The sequence below is a fragment of the Canis aureus genome, chromosome 4 (genome assembly GCF_053574225.1).
Source record: "Canis aureus isolate CA01 chromosome 4, VMU_Caureus_v.1.0, whole genome shotgun sequence".
Taxonomy (NCBI): Eukaryota; Metazoa; Chordata; class Mammalia; order Carnivora; family Canidae; genus Canis; species Canis aureus.
The window spans coordinates 51,663,074-51,678,667 of record NC_135614.1 but is presented as its reverse complement, the minus strand read 5'-3'; the positions used below and the strand labels follow the sequence as shown (position 1 = coordinate 51,678,667).

Here is a 15,594-nt window from a genome sequence, read left to right as displayed (position 1 = left end):
AGCCAAGCACATATAGGCTAAGATGCTAGAGAATCAATAGCAATAGTGCCTCATATAATACCTTGCCTTGCGGTTTGTAGAATGCTTTAGAATTTTCCAGTAACTTGCCCATTTTTTTTGTTACCGGATCCTGTGAGATGCCCCATTTCCAAGATAAAGAGACTGATGTTATTTGATTTTAAAACACTTGCCCATGTTTATAAGACTAATAACAGAAAAAATGAGACCTGGATCTCAGATCCATTGACTACTTACTGGTCCATGGTTCATATAGGATTCAGATTAAGATACCTCTTTGTCTGGCAGGCTTTTTTGTCTACCTGAATCTGGATTAGGTAAATATCTCTGGGTTCAAAAAATACTCTATAATGCCTAGCTCTCATCATAATGACTTATAATGAATTATTTCCTTGACTATTTTCCACTGGACTATAAGCTCCATGAGAAAAGTAGCTTGTTTACCATTGTAATGTCAACATATGGGGCCTGGCACACAGTAAATGTTCTTCAAATCTTTGTGAAATGAACTGAATTCCAACACTTATTTTGCCAAAACAAGGAGAAAAATAAAGACTTGACTTTTAGATTGACACACTCCAAATCTGGATAGAATGAGTGTCTCCCAATTAGAGCAAGTTACTGGTGCTACCTCCTAAATATCTCATTGTAGATGCCCAAGAGAGGAGACTCAAAAATTCTTTTTAACAAAGACCATGGTTCTGCTTTGGGAACTGAGCCTGTTTCATTCTCAGCTGAAGGGCATTTATGTCCAGTTGCTAATTCAAACTGGTAAAGGAATGAGAGATCTCCAAAGTTCTCTGAACACACAGAAGCTTTCCTGCTCTCACTCACCGATGCTCACAACTCTGCAGAAGAGGGATGTGTATATTTAACTCTCTAGAAATCCTATATCTGTTCCTCAAACCAGTCGTTCTCTGCCAGGTAAATAATTGTGATGATGAGGTTGGCAGAGGTGCCAGATGATGTCTTCTCATCCCAGATGGAAAGGGAGTGAACGTTAAGTGAAGATAAACAATGAAAAGATCCATTGAAAACCCATAACCTGTGCGATTCAAAATTGTAAGTGGGACTTAGGACCTCACTCCCCTTTGGAAATTTGGAAGTTCTACTCCATTTCTTTGAGATTCTCCAATGCAACCGCACAGCCAGAGTTGCCTGGACTCCTAGGTGCAATACACAGTCCATCTGTTTGGTGTGAACTTGGAGAATGAGTTTTGTGCATGGGACAGGTTCCAGCTGAATTCAAATTTCCTACAGATATTGAGGATTTGGTTCTAAGTCCTGAATTCATTGAGTCCTAAGAGTTAGAGTCTCATAGTGGGTCACCCCCACCCTAACTTTTTCAGTCCATATGCAACAGTGGTTCAGAAAGATACACTGTGTTGTAAGGCTGGTAAATCTTAGCACAATTCCTGGCTCATAGTTGGTGTTTAATAACTATTTAATAATTATAGTAGTAGCATATCATTAGTGCTTCTATAATCAGGTGATAGGCAAAGTTCCTTTCTTCCTTCCTTCCTTCCTTCCTTCCTTCCTTCCTTCCTTCCTTCCTTCCATTTTTTTAATCACTTTCTTTCCTCCCTTTCTTCTGCCCCTCCTTCCTCCCATCCATCCTCCCTTCCCTCCCTCCTTCCCTCCCTCCCTTCTTCCCTATCTTCTTTCCCACAAATGTTCACTGAGTTCCCTTTACTATCAGGTACTTTTCTAAGACCTCTGGCTATAATAGTGGACAAGTGACATTATGCACCTTAAATTCTAGTTGGAGGGATAGTAATAATCAGGTAAACAGTTTCAGGATAGTGACCCAGGAAGGAAGGGGTCCCTGAGTGTACAGGGAAAACTTCTGTGTGGGAGAAACATTTGAAATGACATTCTTTTAATGGGGAAAGTTTTCCAGGCAGATGAGTATTCCAAGATAAATATCCCATATGAACCAGATTTGTTTGTAAAATAAAAAGAAGCTAGCATCTCTGGAGCAAGATGTACAATAGGAGAGGATATTTCATGCATGAAGTTGGAGAGGAAAGCAGATGGCAGATCATAAAGAGATGTTGTAGGCCATGTTGAATAAGATTTCAGTGCATTATCTTCTTTAACCAACACAATAACCTGGGATGTGGGTTATGTTTGTAGACCTAATTGCAGAAAAGAAAATCAAGATTTATAAAGGTGATGTGGCATCAGGGTCACATCACCGGCAAGTCAGAGTCCAGATTTGAACCCAGAAAGCCTGACTCCAGAACTCACTCCATTATCCCAATGTAAGTCCAGACATTATTAACATAACATATGTTATTAACATAACATCAAATTATTAACATAACAGCAAGTTCAAGTCACCCCCTTTTCACAATCCAACCATTCATCCTTCCATGTTCCCATTCCCAACACAGAACACCGGGCACTAGCATGGATATGCAAATTGAAGTCAAACAACCTTAGCTGAAAAATCTCAGCTCTGCCTTGACTGGCTATGTGACCTCAGAAAGTCATCATTCCTTGGGGCTTCAGTTTTCTCATCTATAAAATTACACTAATACTACTAATTTCTTCCCACATCTTAGGGTGTTGTGAAAATAAAATGATACATTTGCTCATGCTAAATGTAATTTGCTTATGAATTCTTAACTACAGACCAAACCAAACCAAACTAAACCAAACTGCTACTACATAGCCTCATTTACTATGACAAATCTATCCTTTCTCTCTTTTCCCACACTCCTACCTGGGTTGCAGACCACTATTATGACCACCCAACCTTTCTGAGTCAGACTCTGAAGATGGAGTCAGGAAGGTGCATTTTAGCACACTCCCCTGATTCTGACACAAGCCAGAGTTTAAGACCACTGAAATAGATCATAGACCAAGATCCAAGGGGATCTTGGTAAATGTCTCTATCAACATTGGAAACTGAAACTACATTTCCAAAGATATACAGTGTTGGGGTTGAGTGGTATTTTGGATCTTTTCAAGGCTGTTTCAATGGTGTTGCAGCCAGAGTTTTGGTAGTACATTAATCCTTCCATGCTACTGCCCATCTTCCATATTCTCCTGCCCTCATGATGTTTCTATGTAAATTACATACAAAGAATAATAGTCAAATGGTCTTAAAGTATGTGTAATGACTCTCAGTGCACAACTATGGTAAAGACTAGTCTGATTCACCTATTTACAGTCAAGTCCTATGATTTAATTCAAATGTTGACATCTCAATTTGAATCTTCAATAGACATTTCAAATTTATATGTACAAACCAAACTCATTATTGTTCCTCTGAATCCGCTCCTTCAATAACATTTCTCATTTGGTAAAAAAAAAAAGCATATCTATCCTTCCAACTGCTCAGACTTGGAGGGCAGTTGCTTTTCTATTTTCCTCATGGCTGATAGCAACAAATCATGTTGATTTTATCTTCAAAACATATCCAAAGTATGAGTTCCCAACAACCCTGCTGTCACCACTCTGAATTGAACCATCATCATCTTCTGCCTGAGGTTTTGCAAGAGTCACTTACCTCGTTCCCTTCTTTCTGCCTTTGCAATTCCAAAAGCCTATTCTCAACAGAGTGACCAGAGAATGCTTTAGAAACCAGAATCAAGTTAAGGTATAGTTGTCCCCTGTTATCTAGAAATAGAGTTCCTACAAAACCTTTAATAAGGCAAAATAGTGTAAAGCAAAGAGTATGTTTCCAAATGTTTACACTAGGCAGCTTTGCTTTTAGGAAAGACCTAGATTTGTACAGTAACAGCTTTTCTAATAAAAGCAAAAATTCTCTTTGGATTTCTTTGTTAGTTAAAGTCGGGTACTAAGGTAGGTCATTCCTAAAGGTGAACTGGCACAACTCAATCTTTTGGAAAGCAGGGATACCTGCTGGTAGGCTGAATAATGCCCTCCAATATGTCCATGTCATAATCCCCAGAACCGGTGAATGTTACCATATATGACAAAAAGAGATGTTGCACATATAAATACATTAAGGGCTTTGAACTGAGGAGATACTCTTGGATTTTTGGGGGATCTGATATAACTGCAACCATCTTTATGAGAGAGCTGAAATAGAGTCAAGGGAGAAGATGATATAATAATGCAAATAGAGACTGAAGCCACGTTCATTGAAAATGAAGGAAGGGACCACAAGCATAGGCATACAGGGGCCACTAACTCTGAAAAAAGGTAAGAAACAGATTCTCTCCTCACAACCTCTGGAAAGAATCATCCCTGCCAATACTTTGACCTCAGTCCAGTAAAACTGATTTTGCAATTCTGACTTCTAAAATGGTAAAGAAACAAATTTGTTGTTTAAAGCTGTTAAATTTGTTGTAATTTGTAATAGCAGTAATAGGAATCTAACACAGCTCTTCTTTATTCCCCCTAATCCTGAGTAAAATAGAAAGTTATCACAATGACCCACAAGTCCTCAAGCAATCTGCCCCCTGTCATCCACCTCATAACTCTGATCTCATCTCCTATTACTCTTCACTTTGCTCACTCTGTTCCAGCCACTTGACCTCCTTGCAGCTCCTCAGACACCCAGTCATGCCCCCTGCTCTTTGCCTTTGCTTCTTTCCATATCTGTAGTGCTTCTTCTCTCAAAATAGTTACATGATTGGAATTTTGCTTTCTTGGGTGTAATTCAACTGTCACCTTCTCACTGAGGGCTTTCCTGACCATTCTACTTGAAATCAGAACAGTTCTTTTCACCTCTCCATTCCCTATCCCACTTGCATGCTTTAATTTTTTTCCAAAGCACTAGGTTTTACTTATTAAAAGAATATAAGATCTATTTTTCTATACTTTATGCATGGCTAATGCCTACCACCCACTATGATGCTTGCACATAGTTGGTGCTCAAAATATTTTTGTTAATTGAAAGGAGCTGAAATGAATAAAATTCTAATCTAGCACAATGTCCAGCATGATTTGGCATGCAAGGAGAGATGGCTAGGCTCCAAGGAGAACCCTGACTCAGCTAAGTGAAAGTTTTATGAAGTTTAAGAAGAGGAGAGGCAGCTCACAAGTCCTGCCAAGGAAAGGCCTCATTTGACTTACTAAAAAAGCTGTGTGTAGTGGAAGGCATAGAGAGAGGAGCAGAACAAGGGTTAAGGTCTCTAACCTATTAATATTCATGGCACAATTATTTCTTGATTTCTGACCAATTATGTTAGCAATTCTCCCCCTTCCTTTGAAAAGAAACATGGAAAAGGAGTGCATAGAGATGGAAGTTAAATTTTCTTTTGCCTGTATTGAGTTATTTTTAAACTCTTCAGAAAGTCTCAAGGAAATGATTTAACGAGGAACCCACAGATTTTCAGACTTCCAGTGACAAAGGATGATCCATGAACAAAGTTTAGCTTCCTTAGCTTCTGTTCAGCATAAGGATGTATTATTCTATGCAAATTCCTCAGCAGTCGTAGTCACCCATTAGTAATGGCGTGATATACCACATTGCACACACCACACTGTACAGTGTAAGAGAAATTGATATCTTTGGGTCCTAAACCATGGATAGGATCCAAAGAAAAAGCCTGGCTGGAGCAGCTGCCGGGATGGAAGATAGTCTAGCTTATCTGTCAGTTCTCAAGTAGTTGCCTGAAGCTCTGAGGCCTCATCTAGAAGCGGTAAGGGAAAGTGCTGTTATGCTGAATTAGTGATGCTGGCTGTGAGCAAAGGAAAGCCATATATGTCAGGATCTTGCTTGCTTTGAGAGATTAGGATTTGCAAAACAAACTAATGGGAACCACTCTGTATTTTACATCCCTTTCTCTTCCGTGGATTGCCACTCTTGTCTAATATCCTATTAGGGACAGACAAAGCAAGTTAGAATGAAGTTAATTAATCTGGTCGAGCTTACATGTAATGAATGAAAGAGCAAAATGTCCCAAGGTTTACAGCAACTCTGGTTATCAGTGACTGCATGTGACATATTGAAGGATGGGCACTTACCGAATAGTACTTTGTGTGGAGCTTCCATGAATGAACAAAAACCTATTTTTCTAATGTTGATCTATCATTTCTCATGACATGCGCTATTTATCAGAAAATTGGCTCTCTAGTCACCAAATATGTGATGGTTATTGATAAGACGAGAAGACAAAACAGAAAGGAAAAAGGAAATCAGGCAACCAGGAAAGCACCCTGCCACTAATCTTCTTCATTATTGTGGTGGATTGCCGAATTCTTTCTGTTCTTGAAGTTGGCTTTGAGTCAGCTCCCTTTGGAGACTGCTGATTGTGTTACAAATATGGGTTTGACATGTAGCAGATGAGGATTTTTCAAAACACATGTTCAGTGAAGAGGGAGGTCACAGCTTAAATGAGATCAACACAGGTTCTTGGCCTGGCTTAGCTGAGAGGACCATGTACATAAAACCCCCTGGGGGACCATGCAGATACACCTGGGAACAACCTTATATCTTTTCATCAACCTCCAGATGTTCAGAGATCCCTTGTCATGGGGCCCTTCCTCAGGTTCTCCCATGATCTATCAGGGTTTTGGCCTCTTCTGGCAATTCTCAAGTATGTTTCTATCATCCTCCCTCATCATTTCTCTGCCCTGAAATTATCTTGTGGATAATCCTGGCAGCTCATCTCATACAGTGCTGCTCTGGGTAGTCGCAGGGCTTCTGGTGGTAGAATGTTTTCCTGCAGCTTTTACTCCTGATGGTGAGGAGAGTGTATGCCAGGTGACCAGTCAGAACAGATGGCCTCACTTTTTGTTTGGTTTCTATTTAAAATCAGGTTCTTCTCTAATGTCATGTATGTCAAAAGCTACTCCTACTAAGCAATGCATACTACATTAATTATTCCTAGACTCAAATTTACCCTGGAAGAAAATTTAGATGTTATAAAAGATCTTAAAATTTATTCATTTTATAAATTAAAAATGCATATGGTGAAGTAAATTCTAAAAATACACAGAAAAGCATGAAATAGAAGATAAAAGTCTCTTTTTTCTCTACTCCTCCTAAAGGATATGAAAACTTTCTTACGTATCTATCCAGAAATGAATCTCTATTTATATCTATATCTTTCTACTCTTTTTCTAATGCTAAGAATTGGGGTAACACTGTGTGTATTTGTCTACAATCAGCCTTTTATTTTTAATAATAATTAATTTTTTGCTGTGGAAAAGCTTTTTATTTTGATGAAATCTCAAAGTTTATTTTTGCTTTTGTTTCCCTGCCTCAGGAGACATATCTAGAAAGAAGTTGCTCTGGCCAATGTCACAGAGTTGTTGCCTGTGTTCTCTAGGATTTTGATGGTTCCGGAGGTGAGACCTGAATAATCTGAAGATGGCAATCATGTGACCAACTCAAAGTCCAGCGCAAAGACCTTCTGATGGTAAAATGGCTTTGTATGTTCAAGGGGAAAGCACCATGGTGAGAGGATTTTGCATATCAACTCACACTGGCCCATAGACATCAGAGGCTGCAACAGAAGACTTTAGGAAGGCTGTGTGGGTGTGATTTTCACTGTAGGCCAAGGCAGCTCGCCTGAAAAACCAAGATCAAGTTGGTTTAAAACATATCGCAGAACCAAACCATGCTCATCATGTCCACCCCTACAAATTTAGTTGAAGCCCCCTTCATCTCCCACTTGGACCATTCCTGCCTGGTGTTGTGCCCTTCTCTCTTGCTTTCCATCAGTTGTTTTTCACATAACAGCCAAGCATGCTTTTAAAAACAAAATCAGTTATCATTCTCGGTCTAAAGTCCTCATGTAGTTTTTCACCCCCTAAGAGTAAAGGGACTTCCCTTACTTATGCCGTCAACCTCTCCACCATGAGATGATATGCATAATCTTCTCACCATAGTGCTTTCCCCTTGAACATACAAAGCCATTTTACCATCAGAAGGTCTTAACACTGGAGTTGGAGTTGGTCACATGATTGCCACCTTCAGATTATTCAGGTCTCACTTCTGATGTCACATCCTCCATAGGCCATTCCTGAACACTATATTGAAAGTAACTCCATCCCGAGTCCTAGTAGCTCTATCTCTGTTTTATTTTGTTTAGTGTTTTATCACTATATAATATCTTACATACTTATTTGTTTGTTAATTAGTTTTCAATCTCTCCCAACAGGAAAGTATATTCCTGAAGGACAGAGTTTTGTTTGGCACTTTATCCTCAGCATAGCTGACTTAATTCATATTTGAGTGTTTAATTAATATTGGCTAACAACAATGCCAACATCTGTTCTTTTAACTGCATCCATGTAGTACTTTCACATCACATTCACTTATGAAGGCTCAAAATAAAAACAACTTCACAGCAGGCATGTTTGGTTTGGAGAACAGAAAAGAGTGTGGTTACTGGCTTAAGGATTTTTTGTCAAATATTTAAAGCACTGTCATGTGGAAGAGTGGCTCTGAGGTCAAGTCACTTCAACAGGACTAGTAGGTAGGAATTAGCAGACATTGACTTAGCTTCATACAATCCACAGAAGTTAATCCCCAAATTGCCAGATCAATTTCTCCCTCTTGTGAAAGGAATAATTCTTTCTTGCTGAGAGAGATGCTAAGTCAATCTATTAATAAAGGGCTGGGAAGAGAGGGCAATGAAAGGGAGAAGGGAAGGAGCCTTAGTGGGAGCAGAGGAAGAATTTTTAAAGGGGAAGATAGTGATCAAACAGCAGTATACTGAGAGAAAAGGGTGGGAGAAGAAAGGATTTTGTGATGTATTTGGGTCCCCTTTAGTGCAAATGAATGAAGAATAGAATTCCTTTCTCATTATTTTTGGATAGTGACTATACTTTTTGAATATAAACTCCCTCTGAGACTGAATCAACTGGGTTTCTGGATTATGATGGTTACATTAAAAAATACACTTTAAAACAACTAACTGAGGGATCCCTGGGTGGCGCAGTGGTTTGGCGCCTGCCTTTGGCCCAGGGTGCGATCCTGGAGACCCGGGATTGAATCCCACGTCGGGCTCCTGGTGCATGGAGCCTGCTTCTCCCTCTGCCTATGTCTCTGCCTCTCTCTCTCTCTCTGTGTGACTATCATAAATAAATAAATAAATAAATAAATAAATAAATAAATAAAATAAAACAACTAACTGAAAGTGTGAAAAGCTGCCTGATAAATAAGTTAGTAGCTTGCTATTTGAAATTTAAGCAGAACCTCAAAGACAATTTGCAGGAGGCGAAAGTCTAGATTACCTTCTAAAGGCTGCTCCAATTCAGCAGACTATGGCTCTATCTCTAGTCTACTGACAGGCAGGAAGAGCTTCTGAGGTGGAGGAGTAGAGCAGAGGGACCATTACATTTTCTCACAGATGGCTCCTGGATGAAAGTTGGCCACTGCGGGACTGGAAATGGATATGATAATGGCACATTGATTGTTTCTGTTTTCCCATTTAGAATTTCATGCTAGAATCACTTGCAGGATATAGAAAATGGAACTGTTAGGGGACAGAACAGGAAATGAGGAACTGGGTTCTTCTGTTCAGGGTTGGGTATGTGACCTCGGGTCAGTCACCAAACTCTGTATGCCCTCTTCTGCCATCTACACACAGGGGAATGGTATTCTCTGTGGAGAAAAGGTGATTCGGCTTGGAGCTGCTCTGATCTCAGCAAAAACTGGGCCCAGGTGAGCTAGGAAGCAGGTAAACTGGGAGCAAGGGCATTGGAGCGTGGTTGTACGTGTGTGTGAACTTGGGAGGCCCCTTCCCTCTCTGGGCCTCACTCTGTTTATTGGGAATAAAGAGCACTAGACAAGACACTCTGGAAAGCTCTCCTAACTCTGACAGTCTGTTTAGTAAAGTTTCAGGTCAATATATTTTGCAGTTGCATAATCCTCAGAAAGCTAAGGTTTAGAATAAAGTTGGGATATACAAATAAGGTAGAGAATGGCATCAATAAAGAAATGAAAATAATTAGGCCAGAAAGGCACCAGTTAGAGAATGGAAAATCATAAACTTGGTTAGACAAGGTAACTTTATAGGTGGCCATGAAAGAAAAGTAAATTCTCAGTAGACTCTTCCATTACAAGTATTTCTGCAATGTGGAGAACTATAGATGAGGACTCTTTTTTTCACTTCTTTCTTACTCTTCATGGCTGGTCTGAAAACTAGATTTTCCTTAAGGTGCACATCATGTGTATACGCACACACAGTTCTCTATGATCTATCCCATTTGCCTTTTCTATTTTATCTCTCTACCATCCCTCCTGATTTTTTATGAAGGTGGCCACTTTGGACCCTTCCTCACAAAGACTTTGTACTTTGCTATCTGTATTAGCTTGCTCAGGCTACCATAACAAAATGCCACAGACTGGGTGACTTTAACAACAGAGATTTTTTTCTCTCACAGTTCTGAAGGCTTCAAGTCCAAGATCAGGTGCTGGCAAATTTGGTTTCTCCTGAGTCCTCTTTCCTTGGCTTGCAGATGGCTACCTTCCTGCCGTGCCCCCACATGGCCTTCTCTCTGTGCTCTGGTGTCTCTTCCACTTCCTATCAGGACTCTACTCATATGGGATTAGTGCTCTACCTTAATGACCTCATTTTAACTTAATCCCCTCTTTAAAGTTCCTATCTCCCAGTACACTCACATTCTGAGCTACTGGCGGTTAGGACTTCAACATAGGAATTTTGGGGACACAATTCAGCTCATGACACTATCTCACAGATTTTATTCAAATGTTTGCCTGTTGGAATGTCTTGTCCTCTTTTTTATCTTTCCAAATCCTATGCTTTCCTTAATTCCATCTTAAAAATCCCCCTTTTCCTTCCCTTTCATTTATTGCCCATCCCTCTGTAACTGGATTTTAATTGAGGAAGTAACACTTATACATGGTATAATAATAATAGCACAAAAGTGCTATCATGTAAATGATAGTACTCTTTAATACCTATGACCCCTTCCAGAGTGCCTGTCCTAGCAAAAAGTTAATACTAGTTTTTGAAGACTTGTCTAACCCACAATACCATTAAGCCACACTAACGTAGAGAAAAGGAGTAATTCTAACAGAGGGATGGACAATGACATCCTAGTCTGTGGCAAATACTCTTACACAAAGACTCTCCTCATTCCTGATGATTAGGAGTGCTCCCTGCCTAAGCAGCGGGGCATAGAGAAGACTTAGGCTTTATGAATCACACAGGCTTGGATTTTAGTCACAGCACTAGAACATACTAATTGTGTATTTTGTTTCACCACTTTGGGTCTCTATTTACTTGTCTATTAAATAGGAACAATAATTATACCTTCTCCAGGGAGCTGTAAGATGAAAGAGGTTGCTTGTGAAGTGCCATGTAAGTGGCACCTAATAGTGCTAAGGATATGTTTTTCCTTTTTGTTGCTGTCTGGGTCCCTTCAGGACTCTGCTACTACTTCCTCACTCATGGAGGTCACGTGACTCTCAGCCTGTCCTGTGGCTGCTTTGTGGTCAGGACCCAAGGGGATGCAGTTTTATACCTTTGAAGAATTATCCACTAATTCTAACTCAATGCCTACTTAGGTGATTAATAAACATTGAATGAAATTAAAACTGGATTTTTTTGGCACAAAAAAGGCAGAGCATCATAGTTTGTGGTAGAAACATGTGGGTGAGTAACCCAGTTCTGTCACCTAATTGAAGTGTGGCCTCAGGCAAATCATTTAAGTTTCTCTCCCCTCAGGTTTCTTATCTACAGAATGTGGGTGGCCATCTCTACCTCACAGGATTGCCGAGGGAAAACTGAGGGAAGCACCTGAGCTGCTGCAGGAAACACAGTTATATAGAACTACAAAGATCTTTCTTAGCTTTTGTTTTCTCTTCATGTGAAATCCTCCCTTTGGGTACACAGTGTCCCCATTTCTCCTATTTGTATACCTTTCCTCATATTGATAGCTCATAATAATCAAGGGCTGGGGGGAATAAAAGAAACTGAAGTCTGTGCAAATGTCCTAAGAATCATTCTTTTCTTAAATTCTATCAGTTTCAAACTGCATTGCTACACTTTTCTGTTCTACTGTCAGACTGACTTGAATGAGTCATCTCTATAATAGTCATTAGAGAAAGCCTCACCTGATAATTTGCTTAATGATATAATCCACATTGTTCTGCGCATGCTCATCCTCTTAAACTACAGTCAGCAAGTGAGACTTGAGGAACACTCTTCTGTAAACAAACTCCAGGCTATGGGTTATTTGGCCTCGGAGGATGACAAGAATAACTCCCTGGTTAGGTTCTAGAGAGACAGAGAAAGAAGACTGTAAAAGAGGCTGTTCTATGCTGTCCACATCCTTCTCAGAGCTGAGGGACTCTCAGTGAGTTCCTCTCCTGGAATTATCCTCAATAAAGTCTTCTAATTCAAGTTTACACCTCTTCCCCCCAGGGTAGCCCAAAGCCAGGACTGGTTTGCAGGTGTAGACTAGACCTTGCTTCAAGGCAGGACAACTCTACAAAAGCATCTAATTCCAGACCTCCTGTGGGATCTGAGGAGGCCTTTCTTGCTTGTGCATTATTGCTTAATACCTCCCTTTGCCCAGTCCTGCTTCCTTCACTCGCCTGCAGGTATTGATCCTGAGGCAACATCCTGCAACCAAATCTCCCTCTCTGAGTCTATTTCCCAGGGGAACCAACCTAAGAACAGATTCCTGAACTTCCACTATTCAACACAGTCCACACCAATTTCTCTTAAATATCAGGTCTCCATATGTTTGCTTATTAATCCTCTTTAAATTCAGCAACCAGTGGGACTAGTCTTGATGTATGCTTATTCAGCCTTCTGAGGAAAGTCTTTTTGGTTCATGTTGGACAACTTCTAGTTTTGAGAGTTCTTTCTCCTATTGAACAGAAAGCATCCTGCCTGGTGTCTATCCATTGTTTTCATTTTCCAGTTAGGGCTTTTAAAATTGGCTCATTCATTCTTCCATGAGGGCTGTTCACATTACCACCTTGGTGGAGTTTTTAAACCGGATCCATGAGGACCTCATCATAGTCCAAGAACTAGACCAGACAACATTTTAGGTGTTTCTTAGTCCTGAGGGTTTCTGATTCCAGGAAGTTTTTTTCAGGTAGGCTGTTCCTAACAAGATGTCCTCTCTTTCACAACCTCCACCTTCCATGCAGACTTAGATGCCCCAGACTATAAAGAGGCAGTAGCAAAACAAACTTTCTTCTAATTCGTCTTTTGTTGTTCATTATAGTAAAATGAGGGTGAAGATTTGGGGGCTCTTAGCTCCATGGTTTTCAATTTGACCCCATGTATCTCCTTTCTTATAAACCAACTTAGTTTTGTGAAGTCTCATCAACCCTGCTGTGCTCTGAAAGTAGGACAATTGTCAGTGTTATTTTTAATCATGTAGCACTCAGGAAGATAATGATATTGATTAAAATGTGAGCCCAGAAAGGTAATTCTCTTGGAGGGGAATACTTAGAAGAACTGTGTTCTGTCTCTGAGGCTCCACTAGGTGACATTTTATTAGAGAAGTATTGTTATTATGCTTATTAGTTTTAATTGCTCAAGCTATTATTCTTAAAGGAATAGTAGTTAAGTTCCTTGAAAATTTATTTATTTATTATTTTTCGAAAAACTATTTATTTGAGAGAGAGAGAGAGGGAGAGAGAGCACTTGCAGAGGTGGGGGGAGGGCCAGAGGGAGAAGCAGACTCCCTATTCAGCAGGACACAGGGCTTGATCCCAGGAATCATGACCCTAGTCAAAAGCAGACACCAACCAACTGAGCCACCCAGGAGCCCCAGTTCCTTGAAGATTTAAATGACTGTATTTCCATGGGTAACTATAGTGATGATTCTAAAACAAAAGTTTATCATATTTTTTAAGATAAAATATTCAGGTGTGTGCCTGTCAAACCTAGCTTAATCCAAAGAGACAAAATTTCTAAATAGGTGAAGGGTATTAAGAGATACTAACTGCCAGTTATAAAATAAGCGACAGTGATGAAAAATATAGCATAGGGAAAATAGTCAATGGTGCTGTAATATTGTGTGGTGACAGATTAATCTTGGTGAGCATTGCATAACGTACAGATTTGTAGAACTGCCAATTCACTGTGGTACATATGAAAGTAATACAACATTGTATGTAAACTATACTTCAATTAAAATAATAATAATAATTAATAATAATAAAGATTTCTAACCTTGGTTCTGACACTGATTTATTGTGTGCCTTTGTGAAGTCCCTTTTCCTCTCTGCAGTGATTTCTTCTTTGAAATAAGAAAGGAAAGTCAAATAGACAATCTTCTAAGGTCTCTTTACTTCTGGTACTTCTAGTTCTATTTCTTTCATTAATGTGTTTAAATTATAGGTTTTCTAATACCCTCGTCACTAAATTTGTGATAAAGACTTAAATGTAACCACTGGTTTGTTTATGAAATACTTTATGTGAAATAACATTGTGATTTTAACTATTCTAGATTTTTATTGTTTTAGAGGGCCTGTGAGAGGCATTTCTTCTCTTACTGAGTCTTGGAATCTTTTATTTTGAGCCAAACAACTTTAGCAGCTGACAACCTCTTTTCTATCTTTCAAGTTGTTGTGGAATGAGTTTCTTTGAAACCTGGAGGAACTCATCTGAGAGAGCAAGAGAGGTCTTCACAGATAATTATCAGCATTAGACAGGTGACAGCCCTCAAATCTCTTGTCCAGTTCTGCAAAAATAAAATAAATAAAAAAGCCCACCTCTTTTAAAGTTTCTATTTTCCAGATTGCTTTTACCTGAACTATAAAAGATCCTACTGAACAGAGGGTTATAATACTTTACAATGTCACAGAATTTTTTCCTATCTTTCTATCTAGAATACAACAAAACAAAACAAAACAAACAAACAAACAAACAAACAAAAACCCAGGAAGGATTGTGCCTTCAGAGCCCAACCTCCTCTGAGTATATGAATTTGGGCTCAGGAAAAGGCAGTGTTAACTCTTGAGGAGCTTTAGTGCTCTAAAGTGACATTGAATGAGGCTGCATTAATTGTATGGTTTGAAATCTTCCTCACCTTCTACTCTCCTCACCCCAAATTCACAGGACCTAGAAAGGACTTTGCTCGTTGTCCGGCTCCATATTTTTTAAAGGGTGTTCCATGAAATAAGAGCCACTGTGGGAAAAAGAAGTGGCTCTTTTGTCAAAGAAGTTTTAGAAAGGCTGTAAAGAATACTTCCCTTAAATAGTCACAGTGTACATTAGCATTCTCTAATTCCTCCAGGAAGAGAATCTATTTGTATGACCCCATTGTTTTGTTCACCTATGGAATACTTTGGGACATATAGCTCTAATTTAATTGTTTTATTTTTTAGGTAATGAAGAAACAGAGTTTAGTCAGGAATAAAATCAAGAATTTCATCACAATAAAAATGGAGGGGCATAATTGGGCTCAGAACCCTTTATCTCCTATCTTTAAGCTCTGTTCTTTTCCTCCATACGTTCTAATTGCAGATCCAAATCTAGACTATCTTCTACAATTTTACTAAGTGTAATATGGATTAAAGCAAAAATGGACCTTGTCAATGTTGCTTAATATATTACTAATGAGCAAAGTAAGTACTGGTGATGTTAAGTGACCTTCTCAAGGTCGTACAACTAAGTAGGAGCAGAACTAGGGATAAGAGATGAATTTGCTCCA

General features: G+C 39.3%; 1 long non-coding RNA gene across 19 annotated transcripts in view; it reads right to left on the bottom strand.

Annotated features, from left to right (window-relative positions):
• Positions 1-7,122: 7,122 nt before the first annotated feature.
• LOC144312705 (uncharacterized) overlaps positions 7,123-15,594 on the bottom strand; it is an 85,870-nt gene continuing 77,398 nt past the window's right edge. For 6 of the 19 annotated variants that reach the window (XR_013378259.1, XR_013378262.1, XR_013378267.1 and 3 more), the window contains 4 exons: positions 14,112-14,178; positions 12,032-12,194; positions 9,184-9,332; positions 7,128-7,513 (listed from right to left, as the gene is read on the bottom strand). This is a non-coding gene — a long non-coding RNA (uncharacterized LOC144312705). Of the gene's footprint in view, positions 7,514-9,183; positions 9,333-12,031; positions 12,195-14,111; positions 14,179-14,485; positions 14,623-14,970; positions 15,070-15,594 lie in introns of all 19 variants that reach the window. The other 13 variants (XR_013378258.1, XR_013378261.1, XR_013378265.1 and 10 more) reach the window with 10 other exon arrangements.